This window comes from Magallana gigas, chromosome 6 (assembly GCF_963853765.1).
Source record: "Magallana gigas chromosome 6, xbMagGiga1.1, whole genome shotgun sequence".
NCBI lineage: Eukaryota > Metazoa > Mollusca > Bivalvia > Ostreida > Ostreidae > Magallana > Magallana gigas.
In genome coordinates, this window is record NC_088858.1 from 901,180 (window position 1) to 927,858 (window position 26,679).

Consider the following 26,679-nt stretch of genomic DNA (forward strand, 5'->3'; position numbering starts at 1 on the left):
TTCAACACTTTCAATTAATAGTAAGGGACGTAGGTTTCAGAATGTGTTAATTATGTAAGATTTTCTAAACAACTTTTTAGCGCTCACTTTATAAAAAGATTTGTTTCGTTCACTTATTTGACTATAGGAAGCATAACAATAATGAAAAATGCTTTAAAATATAGAAAAATTAGATATATTCGGGCTAAGCAACCTCAGATTTAGGTTAAAAATATTTCTTGGTAGCATTGCCCATTGTAAAATAGAGAGAAGATATCACTGCACCCTTGGGCATGCTGCTGTCTCATCAGTGCACCAAGATGGACATCGTGTATTTAAACAGAGGACTTGAGAAAGACGATTGGCAAAAACGTGGCCGTTGTTATCAAGTAAGTGGTAGTCTCCAAAGGTACATCTGTAGCGTGAGGTACAGTTCCTGATGCAATCGAGACTCAGCATACTGTATCCAGCTGGAGAGCTTTCAACTGACCCTAAACAATGATTGTAGCTCCTGTCCGTACCAATGTGGGCAGCTGATTTTTCATGTAAGACGATAAAAAAAAGTATTGATAAGTATTCAGTCTAAATCGATTTAAATTTTGCTATGTGTAGTATGTGTAGAAAAAACCCAAAGACATCGAAATTATCAGAGAAGGTTATATACAATAACGAGTTAAGATGGCAAGAAAAGAAATTGTGAGCTCTGTATCTTGCTTATTTCTCTAGAACTGACACTCAAATTTTGGTTGATCATTAGACTGTATTACTAAAGAGTTGTAAATAATAAAAATAAATAAAAACTAGATGCTGTCATTAGACAGTAATACCCGCACCATGTGTTTGCCCCTAAATAACACTGTTTTGTACCAGTTTAATTAAAAATGAAGGCTATATGCAAGCTCCGGTAATACAATTAAAATTTATAATTTTCATAACTGAAGGATGAGATCCCTTCCCATATGATAATACACATCGTGACATGAGCAGCACTTTATGTGCAATTTGGGGTAGAACTGTTTGCATTGAATTTTCAGTTAATCAATAATCTTAACATTTTATGTCATAGAAAGTATAATGGTCTATATAATTATGCCCCCTCCCCGTGGCGGTTGCCGGTTTTAGATTTGCTTCTGTGTGCCTACATGAACATCATCGTGTGCACAGATTTAGAGAAGGGTGGGAGTGAGGGGTCCAGACCCCCCCCCCCCTCCCCATGAAAATTCATTTATATCAATTGTAAAAGTACCAAAAATACACCTTGGACCCCAATGCTCTTACAGACATGTAAACGCTCAAACCCATTGCGCTTCAATGTTAGGTAACATTATTTGGGGGGTAAATATTTAATCAATATTTGATATACTTTATTGTTTATCTCAATAGAAAGTAAACATGTACATCACAATATGCAGGTGTCCTGCACCACCTTAAAGCTCTTATTTACCTAATAAAATAGTGCAAGTGGATTTGAAGAATAGGTCATAAAAATACATGCATGTTACAAATGAATGATCTTTGTCTGAAGTTACGTACACAACACAGGTCTGCATGTCTCATTAGCGGGTACTAGTTTTACCCAGCTCTTCGATTAGATGGGTTCACGTGTATACATACATGGGTGTTGCTAAAACGCGGAACGGAAAACGGAACGGAAAGCGGAACGGAAGGGAAAACGGAAAATCTTATCTAATGTTATTTACCTCATAGATTTGTTAATCATGCTAAAACGATTTACTTTATGTACCTTTTTATTTATTTTTTGAAAGATTAGCAATATTAGATTATTTATTCAAGAATATTTATTTCCTCAAAATTACCAGTACATGCATTGACCACTATATTCTGTCCCAAAATATCCTCGATTCACTTTTTGCTGTATATTTATATATACCTCAGGGTTCAAGCGATTCTCTTTTAGAAGCATTACACATTCTCATTATTCTTTCTTTAAAACGTCCTCACTAGCTTATCAGCTGGTTTAAATACACGGCTAAAAACAAAGAAGTCTATGGGGTTTTGCATTTCAACAGACCCGGATTATAGTGTTGAAAAATTGTGCAAGGTCTTCTGAGTGACTTCCAAATGGAGAAAAGATTGTCAACATTTTCCATTATAAATCGTCCAAATGTGCTGCATGAATATTTTGGGATCGACATACTATAGTCCCAATATATAATCGTAAAATCAAATTAAGCAACGTCTAGAGCTCTCTATTCGGATCATATGTATACGAGGGTTGTCCCAAAATAGCGTATAGCTGCTGGAATAAACAACTGCTTAGTAATGCAAACGTAAACAAAATTGCATTGCTAAAAATACTAGTTTCACAAATTACTAGTTTCACAAATTACCGGGTATATTTTAATGTTTTCTGTATTTTAATTTTTAATGTCGTCAGTCCTACGGGTTTTTTTTTTCTTCCATCTCAATGATACTGTATCGTCTGTATGATAAAAGATCGTCTAGAACACCGACAATTCAATTTTGATGTAAGTATATACATGTACATCATCATATTTGAAATATAAAAATACTCAAAACACGCATAAAACGCTTTCACTAACTGCGTACGTTACGCTGATATGCCAGCAATACCATATAAGAAAAATAAGTAAAAAGTTATAGCTAATTTGCTCGTTTAATCATGTGAATGTTTCACAATTCGTATACATTTGATTTTTCCGTTTCGTACTCAACTAAAGCCGAATGAATACAATGCTATAATTGATAGACATTCATATGAATATTAATAAGATAACAACATGTTGATAATCATTCATTGGATATAAATAAAAGATACAAAGTAAATCGTTTCTGGCCAGTCTATACCCTTTTTAAGCGATAAACGTGATGATATTTTCCATTCCGTTCCGCTTTCCGTTCCGTTTTTCGTTCCGCGTTTTAGCAACACCCATACATACATGTCTGTGTTTTCCGTATGCAGAAAAGGATAAGGCTCCTAGTTAAGATCAGCTAAAGGAATTCATTATTGTGTTTTAATTGGATTATCATTATGATGTTGACCAATTTAGGTAAGCATAATACATGTAGTAGCAGTAGCGCAATATAATGAGATGCCAGCATGCATATATAAGTTCTACTTTCACTTTCTAAATGTGATCTCCCTTTGACAGCATACTGTATCATCATCTTTTAATATTTAAATAAGCTTATCATCGTTACCTATCCTATCGCATTTGTAAAGTTTCTGTCATTTTAGTTGCAAAAGTTATTTTTTTCATTTGTCAGACTGCATGATCATGCACTATTGAGTTGACCCCATATTGACCCTGTATAAACAATTTCTTATTAAATTTGTGTATTACATGTAAGTAGGTGTAGACACTTATCATTTTTATATGAGTTATAATAGGAAGGAAGGAGTATTTCTTTCCTAATGTATTATAATGCATCAAATACAATGTAGGTCATGACCTTATGAGACTGTTCTGACCCCACGAAACAGGAAAATACAGAATATCTTCTAATGTCATTATGCATGCATGATGCATCAAATGGTGTAAAGTACATTAATGACCCCCAGGTGTTGTATTTAACCCCCCAACCCCCATAATAATGTATTTTATCTTATTCATATGTTATACAGTAGTGTTTGATCCATGTGGGTAATTCCTTGCCTAATGATATGTCACTGCTTTGTTTAGGAGACTTTACAATTGCCCCAAATAGGCGAATACACATGGAAGTGATGCATATAACATTTTGTTTATAAACCTTAAAAATTGAATTAAGCAATTTCCAAAATGTTAATCACAAGAGAAAAAGCAATCAAGAAATGATTTAAAATTTGCTACTAGCTGTACACATGTAAGAATGTATTAAGAAATTAAGACTGAATCTTTTTAACCAGATTAGATGGGGGGGGGGGGGGGGGGTTGTTGGATGTGGATATAAACATTTATAATTTGAATAATTTATTGTTATTAATTTTAACTTGTCAATGAATACTACTTATTGATCCCAAGGTAGAAATATGACCTCTGATTATATCTCAATAGATCATTTGTCAATAATGCAAGGTGTAATATAATTTTTTTAAGAATAACATTTTTTACCAGTTTATGTCAGTTTTTAGACACCCAAATTATATTTTGATTTTAATTAATAGATCATTCGACAAGGGAGGGGAGGGGGGGGGGGGGGGAGAACAGTTTATATTTGAGTTTGTTTGGGAGTGGGGGTTCCAAGTCATATATTTTTTCAATTTTAAAATTTTTTAATGTAATTTAAAATAAGACTAAGCCATACTACAGTCATGAACATGAATAGTATAGAACAAAACACAAACTAATACATGTACATGTATATATACATAGGAAGTATTACAAAACAGATGATTGATATATATCTGGGTTCTTAAATTGAATCATATATCATGTACATATTATATTATTGTTTCTTTGTTCAAGGCATTTAAGATGGTATGTAGGTCATGATCCCAAGTGCTCTTCCTGAAATTATTAAATATCATAAAACCAGTCATGACCCTAAGGGGTCATCCTGACCCCCTTAGAATCAGAAATTGTCAATTATCTTTAAATTATTGATGTTTGATGATCCTATCTCTATTTAATCTTTATTATTAAGTCTCCCGAATGAAATTTGAAGACTTATTGTTTTTGTACGGTTCTTAATACATGTATTATTATTCTTCATCTTCTTTTTCTTCTTTCCTGCTCTGAACTTGTTTCTTAGAGATGGCTGAACAGAATTGTACAAAACTCTAGGATATGATAGGCCTGCATATCTAGTTGTGCACCCTGGTTTGATTTTTCTCATTTTGGGTTAGACAACCACTTTTCGGGGGAGGGGGGTGTCAAAAGGGTGTGGGGTCTAACATTGAACCTTGTAGGAAGAATCGTAGACTCTATTGTAAATGGTAACTTGAAAACGGACAAAGATAATAATATAGGGTTTTTATAATCATATATTGGCTGTTACTGGCAATATATAGGGTTTATTAGATCTGACCCCTGGGGTCATCCCCACCCCCCAGGAATTTGAAATTACTATATATCTCAGAAACTGTTATAATCATATAACCCCTAAACCATATATATTCATGTTTCTGATGTCAAGGGGCATCAAATGTTATGTAGGTCATGGGCCCTGTGGGTGGTCCTGACCCCCTCAAACAGCAAGTCCCTTAATATCTTCAAAACAGTTGAGATCCCCACCCTTAAACCATATATATTCTTGTTCCTTGTGTCAAGGGGCATCAAACGGTATGTAAGTCATGGGCCCTGGGGGTGGTCATGACCCCCCTTGAACAGGAAGTGCACGAATATCTCGAAAACGGTTGAGATCCCCACCCCTTAACCATATATATTCTTGATCCTTAAAGGGCATCAAAAGGTATGTACCGGTAGGTAATGGGCCTCAGGGTTAAATTTAATTTTTCAAAACCGTAATGCACATCTATGGAACAGTTCCTATCATATCCCAAGATATGATGTGTCTATCCATTAAATCATAAAAGGATTTCTAGGATCTCTGTTTTGTTTTTTAGTAATAAACGTCAATTTTCTGCTACTTTTTGACTCCCTGGATGAAATTTAAATTTTTAAAACCTTACTGCACATCTATATAACAGTCCCTATCATATCCCAAGATATGATTGTCTATCCATTAAATCATAAGAGGAGCTCTTGGATCAATGTTTTGTTTTTTAGTAATAAACGTCAATTTTCTGCTACTATTTGACTCCCTGGATGAAATTTAAATTTTTAAAACCTTATTGCACATCTATAGGACAGCCCCAATTATATCCCAAGAGATGACGTAGCTACTCCAAAAGTTGTAAGAGGAGTTCTGGGAACCATATTTTTTTTGCCAAAAAACGTCATTTTTGTTGCCCACAGATCCCCTTAATAAAAAAAAAAAATTCTGGAACCTGATCACACCTCAATATGACACCCCCAATCATATTCTAGAAGATCATTTGGCTACTGCAAAAAAAAAATGACGTTTTTGAAAGCAGTTTTTTTGTAAAAAAAACGTCATTTTTCAGCCATTAAATGACCCCCAGGACAAAATTGAAAATTCCGAAACCTTATTGCGCATCTATAGGATACCCTAAAACATATTCCAAAAGATGATTTGTCTACTGTTGAAAATGTAGGAGGAGTTCGAGGAAGAAGGTTTTTTGTGAAAAAACGTCATTTTTTACCAATTATTTGACCCCCAGGACTAACAGAGAATTTTTGAAACCTTTTTACAAAACAACATGATATCCCAAATCAAACTCCAAGAGTTCAGTTTGCTGGTTTATAAGATGTAAGAGCAGTTTGAGAAAGTAAAACGTGACAGACGGACGGACGGACGGACGGACGGACGGACGGACGGACGGAACAGGGTAACAACAATATACCCGAACTTTCTTTAGAAAGTGCGGGTATAATAAAAGTTGATTAGAAATCGTGACCATGCCTCTTTAAACACAAAACAAAGTTGTACTTACTATTGCACCCAAACTCAAAATAATGTCCTTGGTAATTAATAAACCGATGCGCCCAAATTCGCTCTCTTCTCTGTGGCAATTGTCGCTTACGCCTGTCGCCTGTCATCATACATGTTAAGTCGGTTGTACCAAAGTAATATGGGCTTGCAGATTCTAACAAATGAAACAACAATGATGTTTTAAGATATATGAAAAATAAAAAGTAAAGTATGAATTCGGTTTGTTTGTTTCGTCACGGTTGTTTTTTTTTTGGAGGGGGGGGGGGGGTCGTTTGTAAAATAATTCACTCTTTTGGTTGCATAAAACTGTTTGACTAATCTAAAATTGTCTATTGCATCTTGTTGAAATTGGTTTGCAATATATAATTGCTCTAAATGTTAAGAAGGCCTACATAAGCTAAACATACGACTACGATAATCGGCTTGATATTATACAGTGAAATTGTAGGTGAATGAGACAAAGTAAATTAAATACGTTCGTTTCGTAAATGTAAAGCAGCTACATACATCAAATTTATGCAGCAGGAAATAAGCTAGAGTGGGTCCAAAAAAGCTGTTTACAAATCATGACAATGGACTAAATTGGAAAGGGTCAAACTCTCAGAAAAACCACAACTTAGAAACTTTTACGCGTCCTGTCGAGTGAATTTCCTCAAAAATTGATGTAAGGCCTTATACGAAATTAAATTATAGGTAATTGTTAATAAACCCAGAAATATTTACTACTTCAATTGTTCTAGTGCTTTTTATATAAAGTTTACTGGATTAGTATCTTTATAGTTGATCCGACCATGTTGTTGATTTTAATTATTATATGAATATATATTTTATATGGTCTTTTCAATACCATTTTCATCGTTTTAGCCTGTAATATACATGATTCCATCAAATTATAGAGAATCTAATATAATTACTACATGTAATATGTTTCTTTTAAAGTTTTCAATTGATCAATTCCAATGACTGGAGTTGGGGTTTTATTCTAATCAACTGTGAGGCCTACCTCTTTCCGGACAGTAGTCTCTTGGATCAGCATTCCGCCATAAAATTGCATCCACTGCATGGATGATAATAAGGATATTAACTAACAGCAGCTACATATGAAATAATGAAAAATATATTGGTACATGTCATGTATGAGAAACCATTTTAACTTCGCTACTGTTAATTCGCTAGCTAGCTAAAGGTTTGTTTTATTTTGAACTTACAGGTAAAAATAGCAGAATAAGGTTTAGAAAGGTTTAATCAGAACTGGTCTTTAAATGTTTAAATAACATCAACACATTTCTTACAATCTATACCGAACCTCTTTATATTCATTATAAAGAGGATATTTTTTTTTTACAATTGCAAGTGCAAGAAGTTAAGTGACTACCAAGAGCCTGTTTTTGGTCTTTACCATCTTTATAATAGAGAGGTTTAGCAAACCAACGTGTACGCGTACGTGTACGTGTAGAACGGAAAATATGTGCATTACGTCATCAGTTTGTGTAATGACGAATTTCTACACGTATGTACCCGAATGAACATACGTGTAAATTGCAAAGTACCCGTAAGGTCGAACTTGTAGCCTCTGTTTCCCTGTTGTCTATTAATTTTAAAAAATATGTTAACTTTTCTTAAGCCTGAATACTCAATGCGAATACTGATATCTACCAACATAAATTTTCATTAGCGTTTAATATGTTACTGGAGTTTTATTTCACGCATCTCTTCCTCCAAAACATGCAATGGCTCCGTTATCTTATTAATTTGCGATAAATAAAAATGTGCATATATAATAAATGATGTTTAATAAAATTAACATATGCAGAATTCCTACTTTTCGTTTATAACCAACATTCTCAGCTTAGTAGGAGAGGATATCCATAATTACATTAAAACATTTAAACATACAAGTACACGTTACAACTGCTAAACAAGAAAAGTAATTGAGCTGGTACGGGTAGTTCTAACTTGTAACCTACACGTACAAGTACACGTACACGTTGGTCTGCTAAACCTCTCTAATATTTATAAACGACTTACGATATGAAATATTTTTAAATAAATCAAAATTGTTCATTCTTAATAATATATGGTTCACCTAAAAATAAATAAACATTCTTATGGAAAGGGAACTTTTAATTATTAACGAAAGGGTAGATTATATATTAAAGATAAAGACCCGTATAGAAGTATGGTTTTCCTTTAGACCTCAATGTTAACTTTAAACGTCGATAAATTTGGCATTGATCAAATGTTTCTAAAATAAAACCGAATGAGAATCATAAGAATATGATACACAATTTAAAATCACAATGCTTTTTGGTGATTAAACTTAACATGCTGTGGAACTGTAGCTCATATTGAAATTTGAGTCAATATGCCGCGCCAACCAAAACTTTCCCGTAGAGCGATATGCTGAGTTCTGCAGCTCTCTATTAGGTAAGGTATGTATAAAAAGCCACGATTGTAAAAAAAAAACCGACTGTCCAAGCGTGATTAATTTCAGTGAATATTGAGAACATAACATAATACTGTGCACTTTAGGTTTTCATAGGAACATTTAAATAACTTTTATTACGAGCTATACCTCTTGCATTTGAAATATTTAAGGGGAAATCTGCCCTTAATGAAATCAGAAAAAAATTAATTTGTTTTAAAGATAAACAAAGCTTGTGCAACTTTTGCAAAGAGATTTGGAAGTTAATCAAGCGATTCACACGTTCTAATAAATATCTCTAATATAGAATACTTACGATAATAGTGCAGGAATGCATCGCCGTGTCGAATGAACCTCTTTGGATAGCTCTGGACTGTATCGAAATCCTCTCGGTTTTTTAGGTTTATATAGAAGCTATATGAGTTTTTAAGTAGTAGAGAGGACTTTAGTATTTCTTTGAACCTTGCGTAATTGCTGATAAGTTAAGTAGTTTTGCAGACTTTGCAGCATTGTGACCCCATTAAAATGGTCAACATCGACTGCACTACAACAATTGGGTCTTCCGAATGAACGTCATTTATGACGCTTTTCTTTAAACTTTTTGTTATGGTGTCTACTCTTGGTCAGTTTTAGCATATCAAAATATTTAAATGATAATTATATACACATATAATATAGTTGCTTCTTAAAAGAGAACGTATGTATATGGCTATGTAAGGGTAATGCTCAATTTGTGTTTGACATAAAAACCGTTTAAAATATTATTTCCTTTTCCTTTTCCTTTTCTTTTTTTATATCTTTAACCTGGCCTTTATAAAAGATTCGGACAGTTGCATATTATTGAACGAAGTGTCATATATTTCTTAAAAAATGAACTTATATGCCCAAACTTTGATAGATTCAGATGGAAACTTATTAATTTTAGATTTTTTTTAATTATTATTAGTAATATTAATTTTTTTCCTTTTTGAGTATTTTTAGGGGGGGGGGGGCGAAGAAGAACTATTTGATTGAAATAGTATTTTTGACATACATTGAAGAGCTGGACACCTGATAGTTCAGAATACCTTTTAAGTCGTAAAATAAAATGTTACTTGAATATTTTTACAAAAACTTGCCGAATCGATGATAAGTACTTTAAGGCTTTCTTTAAGATCTTTGTCAGCATTGCGACTCCATTACAATGACCATCTTCAAAACAATTACAACTGCACTCAGTGTTAATAATTTGGTCTTTCAAAACAACGTCATTTCTGACGCTTTTCTCAACGATTTAACCCACATACATGTACCTTTTGTATTTATTAATCTAGGTCAAATTATTTGCATTGGGGTAAGTTTTTTTGTATGTCATGGTTCTTTTACTGTTTCAATTTAATACCTTACAGTTTTGCCTTCAAGTTTTCTCTTTTTTTCTTCCCTGTCACTTCCTTCTCTATTATTTTGCATGCCTATTACGAGGGTCAATTAAAGAATACGAAGACAATGCATCTGCCTATCAACTAACAGATTGATTTATGTGAAACACGAAGTTTCCTTTCATTAGATTAAAAGATGTTTTGATAATTCAATTTTTAAAACAACATGTTTTCTTCTGGGTGTTTTGTATTTCGTAGTTTCTTAATTGTTTCAATTAAGTACATTTAAAAAGTCACTCTCCTTCAAAACAAAGGGTTTATTGAGTGGTATGAAGGGGCTTTTTCCAATTACTACTTAATAATGTTGCTGGGTTCATTTCTCTCTCTCTCTTACGACAAAGTCGTAAATTTTTTTTTAGTCTCATAGAACGGTCTTTAATGAACAAAATTTATATTTAACCGTTTATTTACAACTTTTTTGATTTTTCATAATAATATTTAACAAATAATACAATAAAACATTGATTAGTTTGTGATTAATAAAGATTCATTAATTTGGTAGTAAGTCGTAAGTTCTTTTGTAAAACGCAGCCCTATATCCATATATAACTTAGTAATAGGCTTTAATTCAATGCCTTTTTTGTGCACCGATTTGAGTCCGTTTTTTGGTGTTGTGTTCTGTTCGCAATTTTCTCCGCCCCATATCCATATCAATCCCATTGTGCATGGTCTACTTTCTGCTATAAATAAGCACACAAACCTAAAAATAAGAATCCTAAAGCAGTAACGTTCCTTTTTGGTTTTGAACTATAAACAGCATCAATGAATTCTATCATAAAGCCAACAACACTCAAAGAATGATTCCTTATTCCTTCAAAAATGTCTTGTTTTTGCTCTATGTACCTCCGGATGAACAAAGTACTAAGTAAGTCAGTAGACTTATACATACGTAATGTCTATCCTTTACTCTAAGTATCTGGATGAAACAAGAACTAAGTAAGTCAGTAGACTTATACATACGTAATGTTTATTCTTTACTCTAAGTATCCGAATGAAACAAGAACTAAGTAAGTCAGTATAGAGTTATACATATGTAATGTCTATTCTTTACTCTATGTATCCGGATGAAACAAGAACTAAGTAAGTCAGTAGAGTTATACATATGTAATGTCTATTCTTTACTCTAAGTATCCGGATGAAACAAGAACTAAGTAAGACAGTAGAGTTATACATATGTAATGTCTATCATTTACTCTATGTATCCGGATAAACAAAGTACTAAGTAAGTCAGTAGAGTTATACATATGTAATGTCTATTCTTTACTCTAAGTATCCGGATGAAACAAGAACTAAGTAAGTCAGTAGAGTTATACATATGTAATGTCTATCCTTTACTCTAAGTATCCGGATGAAACAAGAACTAAGTAAGTCAGTAGAGTTATACATATGTAATGCCTATTCTTTACTCTAAGTATCCGGATGAAACAAGAACTAAGTAAGTCAGTAGAGTTATAGATACGTAATGTCTATCATTTACTCTAAGTATCCGGATGAAACAAGAACTAAGTAAGTCAGTAGAGTTATACATATGTAATGTCTATCCTTTACTCTAAGTATCCGGATGAAACAAGAACTAAATAAGTCAGTAGAGTTACACATATGTAATGTTTAGTCTTTACTCTATGTACCTCTGGGTGTAACTAGGTCTAGGTAAGTTAGTAAGGTTATTTTTATATAATGTCTAGTCATTACATACATTACATACAGACAAGTATGCACCTCTGGCACATTCAAGTATATAAATTGGAATAAATTCAGTGAAGTATTCGTTCATTTATTACCCTCTCCATTAGTTGTTATTTATAAACGATCCTGATTATTATTTTTTACTAAGATTTCAAGTAAGCTAAGCTAAGTACATGTATATAAATAGTGAAGATTCTAAATTGTGACTCTGTGACTATAATGTATTAAATTTTTAAAATCTTCTTGTCCACTCCCTATATATTTTTGTTAAAAACTAAATGCATTGTTATGATATATCAATGTCCATGAAGTCTTCTACCTAAATTGTGAAATTCATGACCCCTGGAACAGGGGTTTATGCCATGGGGCGGGGCCAATGTAGCTATTTAGTGATAATGTATTGTATCTGAGAAAATCTTCTTCTTTACTCCCACACATATTGGCAAAAAACTGAATGCTTTGTTATGATGTCCACTAACTCCTCTACCTAAATTGTGAAATTCATGTCCTCTGGATCAGGGGCTCAGGACCTAGGGATGGTGGGGGTGGGGGGGGGGCAATATGGCTAAATAGTGTTAATACATAAAATGTTTAAAAATCTTTTTCTCTACTCTCACACATCTGTAAGAAAGGTTGACTTCATAATTATGTAAATCAAGAACTCCATTACTAAAATTCTAAATTCCATCTCCCCTGAGGTAGGGGTTTTGACTCTAGGGTGGGGCCAAAATAGTCATAATGTGTTAATGCATAAAATGTTAAAAAAATCGTCTTCTTTACTTTGCTTGTTCATATTTAGTAATTAATTATTGATATAATGTAATAATAAAGACGTTGCATGATCCAAAGAGTTATGCAAGTATTTTTATCATTTGGAACAAAAACAGTTTTTGAACTTTTTAAATTTACAAATAGACTTGTTAATAGTAAAGTAATAATTGGCTAACTAAAATCACTGATACATGAAAAATGATTTTGGTATAAATACCAGATGCTGATTAATCGTCAATGAATGTTGAATATTCAAGAGCTAGAACAGGGGAAGCGCGTAACTCATGATGTATTTTGAAGCTTGTTTTTTTTTTTTGGGGGGGGGGGGTTGCTGTTAAAATGCCCACAGGGAGAGTTTCTGTCTGCCCCAGAGGATGGGGGATGGGAGGTTGTTTTAGCTAAATCATATATACAAGCCACCTTGTTTTAGTTTATCTATGAAAACATACACATAAAACCTATCCTGAAATTTCACAAATATGGGAAAATTATTTTCTATCAGAGTCTTGCACCTTTTTAAGATCAGGTCATGCACTCTATTATGATCTTTCAATTTTTCGCTAAAATTATGGGTTTCATAGTCCATTTTGAAAGACTTCAGGTAGGGAGGTGGTCATCATTACAAATCTATATTTTATCTGCTCCAGAATGAAACCTAAAAAAATGCATATATGAGACTCCTCGACAAGTTGGTGTATGGGTTATATGCTACTCAGGTGACTGTTAAGGCCTGTTGGCCTCTTGTTTGTTGATTGAAATCGGTTTGATTTCCATTTGACGTATCTTATTTAGACTAAGACAAGAATATTGAGCTCAGACCCACTCTATAAAAAAAAGGCATTGAAATTTTTAAAATGACACTATTTAGAGATTTTCTTGAAAGTCAAAGCGAAGTTTTTAAAAAAAATATCTATGGTAAAATTAATCATAGACGGATATTACAAGGCCCGTTGCCCTCTTGTTAATATAATCGTCTTAAGATCAAGTCTTTTATGAATAATAAATATATATAGAGAATGCCTTTGGTTTTAATCTTGATTTAAGTCATCATTATACAGTTGTTGACCGGGTTCGAGGTCAACCGAGTTTGCAAGCCGGTCCGACAGATCAACTATTGCACGAGACACCTGTTTTGTTACTCCCATACTGATTTAATTTAATAAATCACTGATCTCATTAAAATTTAACAATATTTTACTTAAACACTTTATATGGAGCAAAGAATAAATTGATCAACTGTAACCCGAGATACAGTCAACAACTCTTATGTTATACCCTACTTATATAACTGTGTAAGTATGGTGTCACTAATTTATCAATCATTTAATCAAATAAATACTCATCTCACTAAAATGTAACACGATTTTATTTAAACACTTATATGGACCATAGAATAAATTCATGGTTAAATTGTTGAATAATGAGGTAAATTGTTATAAAAAAAAATATCACAGTACATCTGATCAAAATTATTACATTTGAAAGGTGTGAAGATATTTAAAAATTGAAATACAAATGTAAGAGCAAAGACTGTCAAACAATATTAACAACTTTAAAATAAGACTATAAATAATGTACAAGTAATTAAATTGTGATCACAGACATTTTAAAAAATGCGCTAATTTAAAAAAAAAATCAAGTACAATAAAATAATTTTTAGCTATCACATTTTGTAACAAATAACTTCAAGAGAAAACTTTCATATCATATGCAAATGCAGTTTGTTTGCAGTGTCAAACAAACAAAGATTCAATAATGCTAGACCTAGCACACAAAAGCATCATCATACGGATAACGAAGGGACCAGAAGAGAAAACCAAACACGTAATCCTAATTCCAGTGTGAATTTTTTAGGCCAACGCCGAGCCCAGAGAACACGGAAGAAACAGGGCACGTTCCGTTTCAAAAATTATTGATAAATGAGCCAACGGGTCCTGAAATTAAAAATCTATCTGGAAGGGATTTGAATGAGACCGAAATAGGATTATTAAACCATGGCTTGAAATTTACTCTAACTTACTATCTAAACGTCTGGAAGAATTAAAAAATTTCTACAACGACAGAGATACCCGAAAAATTTAAAGCAATATGAGCTGCAATTTTCATCTTGAAATTTTTTTTTACGAAAAGGTGTTTTTCTTCTAAAATGAAAAAAAAATCATGGTTTTAAATTTCTGTAAGCTGTATTTTTGTGGGAAAAGCCGTTAAGAAGCCTTTATTGGAGCAAAACTGAATTATTGTCGTCCTGTACAAAAATTGATTTGCTATATATTCCTTATAAGAGAAATCTTTCTTCTGGCAAAAATTAATGATTTTTTAAAACTTTATTCACCATAAAAGTTTAAGTTACATGCAGACTTATCAAACTAGCAGGTTTCTGCAGCAAAATAATTTGTTTTGAAAATACAGCTCATATTGCTTTAATCAACGCTGGAGTAAAAAGAGCGACACAAATTTTATTACATGTTCTACGTAATCCTCGCCAGTCTTCTAATACTCGCAACAACAACTGGAAACTTGCTTTTGTTGTGACCCACAATCCAAGGAACAGAAATATTATAGCAAACGTAAAACGACTTTACCCTATTTTAGAACAGTCAGAAAATATAACGAAATGATTACATAATCAGTAGCTGACGACAAGCACATATTGACCAAGGCCCGATTTACAATGCGGGAGGAAGTTCCATCCGTGAAAAAAATGCGGCAACCCGTGATGTGGTACATGTGCCTACATAGAAGAAGGAAATACATTCTACTAAAATCCGGGATGGAAATTCGCGTCAATTCGTCGATGAACTGTAAATCGGAAAATGTTATTAATTGTGCAATTAGCCCAACATGCAAAGAATTTTACATTGGACAGACGTGACGCGCGTGTTCGTGTCCACAAGCAACAGATTAAAGGTTCTTCCTTTATTTCAAAATTTTAATTTTTGATTTTTGTTAAGTCGTACGCTGACACATTCGGATCCTTATGTTAATTCGTTCTTGAAATCGTTAAGGTTTTTGTTAATTCGTTCTTAAAAACATTCGGATTTTGTTAAGTTGTACCAAGAATTATTCGATTTTTTTTATTTTTGTGTTTTTAGTTGCTCTAGTTATTGTTTAAGAACTAGTTATAAGTCTTATTCTTTGAAACATCATGAATATGACACTAACGGTAAATGGTATTCGACGAGAATGCAGACAAGGGCTGCGTTTTGCAAAAGAACTTACGACAAAGTCGTATATATATATATATATATATATATATATATATATATATATATATATATATATATATATATATATATATATATTCAGATTAATGAAATGATCTTTAAAAATATCTCTGTAAAACCATTTTCTACAACTATTTTGATTTCGTTTTATAATTTACAGCCAATAGAATAAAACATTGATTAGTTTATCATTTATAAGCATTCAATAATTTTGTCGTAAGATTTTTGTAAAAGAAGCACTGGCCCAAAGAAATGCAAGATTTCACTAATCAGTTCACTGAACACTAAAACAATTAATAAAGATACTTAAAGCAATGCCAGGAATCGATTATCTTGCATTTGGCTTGATAGACAGTCTTTCAAAGGTGTCGCAATTGTTCTCCTAGAGCACATGTGAAGGTAAATCTAACGTTTTATTCTATATTGTTCTACAGAATGTAGGAATACAAAGAATTGTAATTTTTAATAGTCTTTTATTCATTAATCTTTATACAATTATCATTGGTATTGAAACAAATTAAAGTCTGTACAAACAAGATGATAACTCTTAGAAAGTGACAAAAAGATTATTTTTTTGTCAAGATAGTTTTTAATCACATTTTTTGCTGGATATCATATAAATTCAATTACATATTTTTCGTTTATGTGTATACCAAACTATACCTGCTTCGGATTTAAATTCTGTTTAAAAAGTTATTGTTTATCAAAATAAACAATAAAATCAAGTGTAATTATATAAGTAGTTTCTTTCCCAATTGTTTCACTTATCAGGGTAGCACAGTGGTTTTGAGGGTTTACTACGAATCTGAAAGTCATAAGTTCAAATCCCGCAGGGGTTTTTACAATTTTTTCCTCTCCAAATACTCTAAAAAGCTATCTTCGGTTAAATATTGTAAAATTTGACATTTCTAATCCGTTGAAAGTATTTTAATTGTAATGTACTTTGATCTACATTAATATCGACAGATGTCCCATACCACCTTAATGTTAATTGCAATTCAAGTTCTTTAATGTCGGCGTCTTGACTTCTCTTTTATTACTTATCAAAACGTCAAAGGACTGTTTTAATGAATGTCAATTCAACCAATATGTAAGAAAATTGACAGATCTTACTTTTCTTTTTTTCCATTTTATAACATGGCATAGCAATACATGTAGTAATCAAAGTTTACACTCTAACAAGTCCTACTTTTTGCAAAAGAATGACGCTAGAGTCTCTGTAAATTAAAATCTATGAATTTTAATCAACATTTCCTTTAAAAATAACAATTATGAAATAATTTTTCAACTATTTTTAATTAAAGTAAGGGACTTGGGTTTCAGAATGTGTTAACCATGTAAGATTTTCTAAACAGCTTTTTAGCGCTCAGTCTATTCACAGATTTCTTTTGTTCATTTATTTGACAATAGGAAGCATGAAAATAATAAAAATAGCTTTAAGATTTGGGAAAATAAAATATAATCGGGCTAAGCAATATCAGTTTTGGGGTAAATATATGTCTTGGTAGCATTATTCATTGTATAATAGAAAGTACATATCAGTGCATCCATGGGCATCTTGCTGTATTGTCAGTGCACCAATATGGACATCGTGTTTTTAAACAGAGGTCCCGAGAAAGGCGATTAGCAAAAATGTGGCAGTTGTTATGAAGTACGTGGTAGTTTCCCCAGGAACACCTGTAATGTGAGGTACACTTCTTGATGCAGTCGAGACTCAGCGTACTGTATCCAGCTGGTTTGCTTTCAACTGACCCTGAACAGTGATTGTAACTCCTGTTCGTACCAAAGTGGGCAGCTGATTTTTAATGTGGGAAGATAAAAAAAAAAGTATTGATAAGTATTCAGTCTGAATCGATTTAAATTTTTCTATGTGTAGTATGTGTAGAAAAAACCCAAAGACATCGAAATTGGCAGAGAAGGTTATTTACAATAACGAGTTAAGATGACAAAAAAGGAAATTGTGAGCTCTGTAACTTGCTTATATCTCAAGAACTGACACTCAAATTTTGGTTGATCATTAGAAATGTATTACCAAAGATTTGTAAACAATAAAAATGAATAAAAATAAAAGTTTACCAAAATCGTGACCATGCCTCTTTAAACACAAAACAAAGTTATACTTACTATTGCTCCCAAACTCAAAATAATATCCTTTGTAATAAATAAACCGATGCGCCCATTCTAGTGTGTTTCTGTTTGGCACTTCTCGCTTACGCCTGTCGCTTTTCATAATACAAGTTAAGTCGGTGGTACCAAAGTAATATGGGCTTGCCGATTCTAAGAAATGAAACATTAATGTTGTAAGATATATGAAAATAAAAAGTCAATCATAAAGTTTGTTTGATTTTCATTTTTTTTTTTATAAAATAGTTCACCCTTTTGATTGCATAAAACTGTTTGACTAAATTAAAGTTTTCCTGTTGCATCTTGTTGAAATTGGTATGCAATATATAATTGATCCCTAATGTTAAGAAGGCCTACATAAGCTAAAAGTACGACAATGATTATCGGGTTGACATTGTACAGTGAAATTGCAAGCTAAAGACGAAAGGTAAAATGACACGAAATGTAGGTGGATGAGACAAAGTAAATAATACACTGGTAAGTTTCTAAATTGCAAAGCTGCGACATACATTTAATATAAGCAGGAAATTAGCTGGAGTTGGTCCAAAAAGCTTTTAGAAAATCATATAAAAATGGACTAAATTGGAAAGGATCAAACTCTCAGAAAAACCATAGCATAAAAACTTGTACGCGTCTTGTCGAGTAAATTTGCTGAAAAATTGATGTTCGGCCTTATAAGAAATTAAATATAGGTAATTGTAAATAAACCCAGTGCTTATTATATACAGTTTACCGGGTTAGTATCTTTATATTAGATCCGACCTTCTAAATAAATCTATAGTGTTGTTGATTTTAATTATTATATAGATATATATTTTATATGGGTTTTTTTCAATACCATTTTTTATTGTTATAAGCCTGTTATATACACGATTCCATCAAATTATAGAGAATCTAATATAATTAATAATATGTTACTTTTAAAGTTTTCACTTCAATTCCAATAACTGGAGTTAAGGTTTTATTCTGATTAACTTTAGGGCCTACCTCTTTCCGGGCAGTAGTCTTTTGGATCAGGATCAGGATTCCACCATAAAAATGTATCCACTGCATGGATGGTGAAAAGGATATTAACTAACAGCAGCTATATATGAAATAAAAAACATATGTTGGGATATATCATGTACATGAAACCATTTCAACTCCGTTGTTAATTTACTGGGTACATGTTCGTTTTATTTTGAACCTACAGTTAACAGTTAAAAATAGCAGAATAAGGTTTTAAAAGGTTTAATCAGAAACGTGTCTTTAATGTTGAAATAACACAAACACATTTCTAACAATCCATACCGTACCCCTTCACATTCATTATATAGAGGGGTTTTTTTACAATTGCAGGTGAAGTGCGAGAAGTTAAGTGACTACCAATAGCCTACATTTGGTCTTTACGGTCCTTATGATATTTATAAAAGACTTATGATATGAAATATTTCTAAATAAATCAAAATTGTTCATTCTAAGAAATAAATGGTGTACCTAAAAAGTATTTAACATTTTTATTGAAACGGAACTTTTATTATTAACAAAAGGGTATATCAATTATTAAAGATACAGACTTATGCAGAAATATGGTTTTTCCATAGACCTCAATGTTAACTTCAAAAGGTGATAAATTTGGCATTTGTCAAATGTTTGTAAAAAAAAAAAAAAAGCCTAATGTGAATCATTAGGGTATGATCAACTATTCAAAATCAAAATACTCTTTTTGGTAATTAAACTTAACATGCCGTGGAATTGCAGCTCATGGGGAAACTCGAGTTAATATGCCGCGCCAACCAAAACTTTCCCGTAGAGCGATATGCTCAGTTCTGCAGCTCTCTATTAGGTAAGGTATGTATAGAAAGCCACGATTGTAAAAAAAAAAACGACTGTCCAAGCGTGATTAATTTCAGTGAATATTGAGAACATAACATAAGTGCACTGTAGGTTTTCATAGGAACATTTGAATAGGTAGGAACTTTCATTATGAGCTATTCCTCTTGCATTTGAAACTTTTTAGGAGATATCTGCCCTTTATGAAATCAGAAAAAAAAGTAGTTTTTATTCTTTGGTAAAGATAAACAAAGCTTGTGCAACTTTTGCAAAGAGGTTTAGAAGTTAATCAAGCCTTTCACACGTTCTACTAAATATTTCAATTAGAGAATACTTACGATAATAGTGCAGGAATGCATCGCCGTGTCGAAGGAACCTCTTTGGATAGCTCTTGACTGTATCGATATCCTCTCGGTTTTATAGGTTTATATAGAAGCTATATAAGAGCTTTTAAGTAGTAGAGAGATCTTTAATATTTCTTTGAACCTTGCGTAATTGCTGATAAGTTTTGTTTTGCAGACTTTGTCAGCATTGAGAACCCATTACAAAGGTCATATTATTTGAAAAAAAACAATATCAACTGCACTTAGGGTTAACAATTGGGTCTAACAAATGATCGTCATCTATGACGCTTTTCTTTAAAAGTTATCCTACATAATTGTTGTATTTACTAAATTAGATAAATTGTTTTGCATATTGAAGTTTTCAATGATAATGTTTAGTTTGTATTTGACATAAAAATTGCTGAAACATTGTATTTCCTTTTCTTTTCTCTTTTTCCTTCAATATTTATTTAACATGTCCTTGAAAAGAATCAGATAGTTGCCGACTTTCTGAATGAAATATCATATAATACAAATGATTGGCTTATTTTACATCTCATCATGGACATATTCAGACGAAAACTTATTCATATAGACCGTTGTTTTGTTTTGTTTTTTATTTTTGACGTGGTTTTTTTTTATCTATTTATGTATTGCTTAATTCCTATGGGAGATTTTATTTTTCAAATTTTTGTAAAGAAAATTTCATTAGAATATTTTGTCAAACATAGGAACAGTAGGACAGCTGTTGGTTTAAAATATCGTTTTAGTCGTAAAAAAATCATGTTCTCGTTACTTGAAATTTTTTACGAAAACTTGCTGAAATGACAATAAGTTAAGTTGTGTTAGTCTCTCTCTAAGGTTTTTGACAGCAATGTGACCCCATTACAATAGCTATGTTGTTAAAACAATGTTTGCCTTGTGTTTTAACAACTAGGTCTTCCGAAAAAATATCATCTATGACGCTTTTTCTAACAATTTATTCCACATAACTGTTGTGTTAACTAATTAAGGTCAGACTCTTTCCATCGGGGTGAAATTAGAGATGTCAGTATTACCAAAGCATTGAATTATTCCACCCCAAAAAAGTCATTTGAATAACTTATTCTATATTTATTTCAAATTTTGATTAACGACATTGGAACAATTCAACATATTTCATGATAATAACACATATAGTTGCTTTTTAAAAAAGAATTTATGTGTGTTTTATGACACTGTAAGGATATTGATTTTGGTATTTGACAGTAAACACGATAAAACATAGTAATTCCATTTTCTTCTCTTTTTCATTTAAAGCAATATGTATGTATTTTTTTTTAGAATTTGATTCTGCTGCAAAAACCTGCCAGTATGCTTTGTTTGCATGTAACTTAAACTTTTATGATAAATAAGATTTGAAAAAGTCATTAATTTTTGTAACAAGAAAGATTTCTCTTCTAAGGAATATATAGCAGTACAATTTTTGTACTAAACGACAAGATTTGAAAAAAATATTATTTTTTGTCAGAAGAAAGATTTCTCTTCTAAGGAATATTTAGCAGTTCAATTTTTGTACAGGACGACAATAATTCAATTTTGCTTCAATTAAGGCTTCTTAACGGCTTGTCCCACAAAAAATCATGAAAATCGCAGCTTATATTGCCTTTATATATTTTTAACCTGTCCTTGATTTTTCTTTCCCGATATCTGCGGTTGTATTTCCGCTCTTTAAAGAACCATCAGGATCAATAAGAAAATCATGTTAAACAAATTCATTTTACTACGTTACAAACATTCGTTAAGAAGTGCAAGTTTTCTACATGAATTTTCAAAATCACATTTTTAATCACATGTATCATTTGCTTAGTGTTTATAACATGCATAAAACCATGGCAACTGATCATGCTTCTAATTTTTGTAAAGACCCGTGTTTGCTCTGCTCCTGTTTTGGGTTTTTTTCCTTTGGACTTTTGATTTTGAACACTGTTTGTTATCACCGTATTTTATCTTTATATGTAACAACCGTGACCTAATTATTCATTCAATGAACTTTCATTGTTTAATGAATAGTTTTTTATTATTATACAGAAATTAATATTGAAATTTATTCTATATCAACAATATTAAAACGTGCCGATAAAAATTAAATTAACTATATCTTTTTATGATTATTCCGATAATAAACATTTTATTTTCATTGATTAATGATATCATTGATAAAGTATTAGCTTAATTATTGTAAGAAACTAAGAACTGCACGTAAATTGCGCTTTATATTCGTGAAGAAATAAACGATTCCCTTTCATTCTCCAACGGACCCTCAGCTTCAATGTCAATATTGAGAACTTTTGCCATCTTGGATACAAAACAGTTCCACTGCAGAGGATCAGAAGAATCAGGTGCATCAAAAGGCACCTCTACCGGTGCATCTGACATAGTACACATGACATACCTGCCATATATGCATTTGAATCAATATCCTCAAAGTCATTGTCTTGTGCATTAACTGACAAAACGTCTGGCGCACTGGACTCAAAGGACGACATTTGTTCATCGTAAGCCTAAACTTGTCAAAATGAGGCCTGTCTATGGTCGCCATTTTGGAATTGGCGCTCTCGTTTTTACTGGTCGTCCTTATCTCGTTTGCAATGACTGTATGTTGATCATTAAAATTTATATCAACGTCTTTACGCTTGAGCAATAATTCAAGATGTTGCCTTACTTGGTCTTGAATAATGTCTGATAAATTTACGACCTCCGAGACTGATCCATCATTGTTGAAATTCCCGACATGGGACTCTTCAATGTTACTCGTCCCGCGGACTGCCGCCTCCACAGACGGACTTGTGTCCAAAACTGCCGTACCGTCTCCACAGACGGATTGAGGCACTTTATTGTTCATTTTAATCGTCTTCTGTAGACTTTTACCGATCATTTTCGTAATCTAAAACAAAAACCGTGATCATCTAGTATGTTAATCTTACCGGAACATTTAGAACAATCTTTAAACTCATTATCCATCTTCCAGACGCAATAATTACATCCAAAAACGCCAAAATCAAAAAACTATGTATGATAAGAATTAAATTTGGCCCCCAAAATTCACCATTTTGTATAAAGTCTTTTACAATAAAATGTTATGTTATAATTTAGAAAAGTTTATATAAAATATATTTTTTACATATTTGTTTGATTTATTTGCACTCACTTGCAGTATATGACGTCAGAAGTGACGTTATTTCTATAATTCAATCAAAATTAGTCGAAAATTGACATTTTTCTTATCTTTTTACGATTGGGATATAAAGAGCGCATGCTTGAACCAGGACAAATTTTTTGTCACTTATTAGACTTGGCTAGATACATCTCTGATTTTATTTATATATATTTTGTTGGTTCAAGCATGCGCTCTATGTTTCCTGAAAGAAAAACTGCTTGAAAACAAGCTTTTTATGCTAAAATGCAAAAGTGGCGGGAAAAGGTTGTATTTACAATGCCGTATTTCTAAATTGTGGGCACTTGAATCAAAATGAACATTAACGAGGCCGAGTACAGAACGAGTACGCACGCTTTCGCGCAGCGTTTCATTTGTATTGTGACGTCATCTTTTTGCTTGGTTGACGCCATGGCGTGATAGTTTCAACTGCAGATATTCAGCGAAAATTGTTGAAAATATCTCGTTTGATGCGTAAAAATAATGTTATATTGTGGAATAAACATAAATGTCTCGAAGTATAAGCTATATCTGGGCTCGGGTCGAAAACGTGAAGAGGGTTCAGCAAGCCTAGCCTTCTGTCACGTTTTCTTAACCCGCCTAAATATAGCTAAATTCATATATTTCAGACAGTAAACATGTATTTTATATCAATGACCCTTAATATGTGATGTTATGTATTTTTTTATTACTTAAATATGTCTGAATGTTTTAATAATACTATTTAGATCACCTTTTCCGCTTTTGTCAAATAAAAAATAGCCATTATCTGACGAATCTGGGAAATTGGGCATACAAAAATCAACTTTGATAAGACCCCTGGAACAAACCAGGAGGTAAAAGGTTTTTTTTATTTGACCATTAGATGCCTTTTAGCAATAACTTTAATATATAGAACAGAAAAAGAAATCCCTAGGGCAGAAGTTTTGAAAAAATGTAAAAAATATGCAAAATTTATACATTTCAAGCAAAATCCCATAGGGTCCTATGTTAAAGATTAACACACTTTGAGATGACCCCCTAAACAAAAGGTGTGGTAAATGTCTTATTTTTTAATCTTAAAATAATAATTATATCAGTAGAAATTCATGTAAAAAGTTTCATCCAAAAATCTAGGGCAGAACAAATTAGACCCGGCCTCGTTAAGTTTAAACATCACATATATACCTGTACAAAGAAAACAAAGAATTACAGTAAAATAATGATACATGTATTCCTTTTAGGGGCCATTTTAGGCCAAAACCATATATAGTCCTTTAGTTGCACTGTATGAGGAAAACCGCATGTCTAAAATGGCGTCGAGAGAAAACTGAAGAGTTATAGTTAAGGGGGATAACTGGAGGTAATACCGTAGTGACTCTAAAAATTATATCGACGCATTGTATGGGGAACTAGAGGGAAATTGCAAATAGTTAAGGGGGCAGGTAAGTGGAAATATTGAAATGAACTGCGCTTTATATCGGCATCTCATTATAACTCCTTGAAATTGTGTTATTATTACCTTAAATTATTAAATTCTTCGAGAGTTTGCATGTATTTCTTTTACCAAAAATATACCCATCACAACCAAACGATGTCAAAATAATGATGTATATATGCATGTACAAACTAACGTGCCTTCTCGAATACATAATTATATATACGTGTATGTAATTTATGATTGCCAATGGATCATATGCCGTTTTGGGTCATAGCTTTTAAATAAAATATGTCGTGAGCTTTCAAAACTGCTGCCATTGTGGTAGACCTTATTTTTTTCACAAAAAATCGTCTTTACACGCGTATATAACTTTGCTGCTACGGCCTGGATGTCTAGATATCTGAAAATGCGGGTTTTAATAATACCCATTTTGAAAAATGATATAGTACTTGTGCTTTTAACGTTTGTTAAATTGTTGTTATAACGTTTGCGTTATTTAGTGGGTTTTTTTTTTTTACATAATTGCCTTATTTAGTTTGAAAATTGTCAAAACATTAAGCTGTAAAACTATTAAATAAGTTATATAGGGTGGGATTATGTAGAGCATTGACGCAAAAAAGGAGTAACGCTTGAAAACTGATCGCTAACTTGTTGACAAGGAAAAGACTCCAAAATGTCATGAACACCAAAATGTCATAATTATCTTTATATCAAACGGATGTATACGTATATGTCTATAATAAATACATATGAAAATGAAAACTAGTTTATATAAGATCGTTTTAGGTCCACTCTTATAGAAAAGTAATTTAAAATTCATATAAATAGAAGAATATTTAAACATACTTTACAATAGTCGAACAAATCATTTGTAAACTTTGGTAGTTAAATCAAAACATTGAGGTAAGCAGTAACAAGAAATGCACGTTTTATGGGTTTTTTAATTTATCTATTTATTTATTTATTTATTTATTGCAAAGATTAATCCTCATTGACATTAAACAGTTTCTTTATACTTTCTCCACTCAATCTAACTTTATGTTTCCCCGTTTCGTTGTCAAGTCTGTTTCTTTTGTATTTCGTGGTTCCTTTAATTTTTCAATTAAGCACATTGCAAGGAGGTCATTCAAAACAAAGTAGAAGTTCAAAAATCACAAACACAGCAAATACAGACCTCTACAAATATTAGAGGCAGGATCATGGGCCATGGAGGGGTGAGCATCCTCTGCTGACCGGTTACACCCACCGTTTTGCTCTCTATCGTAATTGGGAAAACGGAAAAATCCGTAGACAATTCGGTAAATAATAGTGGCCAAACAATAAGTATGAAGAGCGTCAGTCAGCATGCGACCCAGCGGAAGGTTGTATATGCTGACAAGGCCGTTGTATCGACCATATAACTTACGAAAAGATGACTTCAAACGAGATTATTAGTTCAATCGAGATTGCTGATAATCTTGTTCAAACAACTTGCGTGTCAATAGCTTGCCTCTTTTTAGAAATTGATCATACGTTGAGAATGCCCTTACGTTTGGAATCAAGTAAGAGACAAAAACTCCATGCTGGTGATGAAGGTATATTGCTACATAAGTAACCAAAGTTGACGATAGAAAAATTGAAGTCATCACGTTTATCACGTGTTGGGAGGGTAACTGTTGAAATTGACACTTCGAGACAACCATTGTCAACCAACGCAAAACGGAGATTTACAATGGTTTTCGAGGGGGTGTCAATTTCAACAGTTACCCTCCCAAACAAGTACTATTTATTTTATTATACTGAGTGTCTCAATTTTAAAGAAAATTTTACTGCTTTTATATA

The 26,679-nt window shown here is 32.3% G+C and overlaps 2 long non-coding RNA genes across 2 annotated transcripts; both read right to left on the bottom strand.

Moving 5' to 3' along the window:
* Positions 1-24: 24 nt before the first annotated feature.
* On the bottom strand, positions 25-9,324 carry LOC136276611 (uncharacterized). The gene is made up of 4 exons (XR_010715135.1): positions 9,201-9,324; positions 7,463-7,553; positions 6,461-6,613; positions 25-512 (listed from the first exon to the last, which is right to left on the bottom strand). It is a non-coding gene; the product is annotated as an uncharacterized lncRNA (long non-coding RNA).
* Positions 9,325-16,504: 7,180 nt separating this feature from the next.
* On the bottom strand, positions 16,505-20,347 carry LOC105332239 (uncharacterized). The gene is made up of 4 exons (XR_010714941.1): positions 20,258-20,347; positions 19,095-19,191; positions 18,108-18,260; positions 16,505-17,778 (listed from the first exon to the last, which is right to left on the bottom strand). It is a non-coding gene; the product is annotated as an uncharacterized lncRNA (long non-coding RNA).
* Between the last annotated feature and the right edge of the window lie 6,332 nt (positions 20,348-26,679).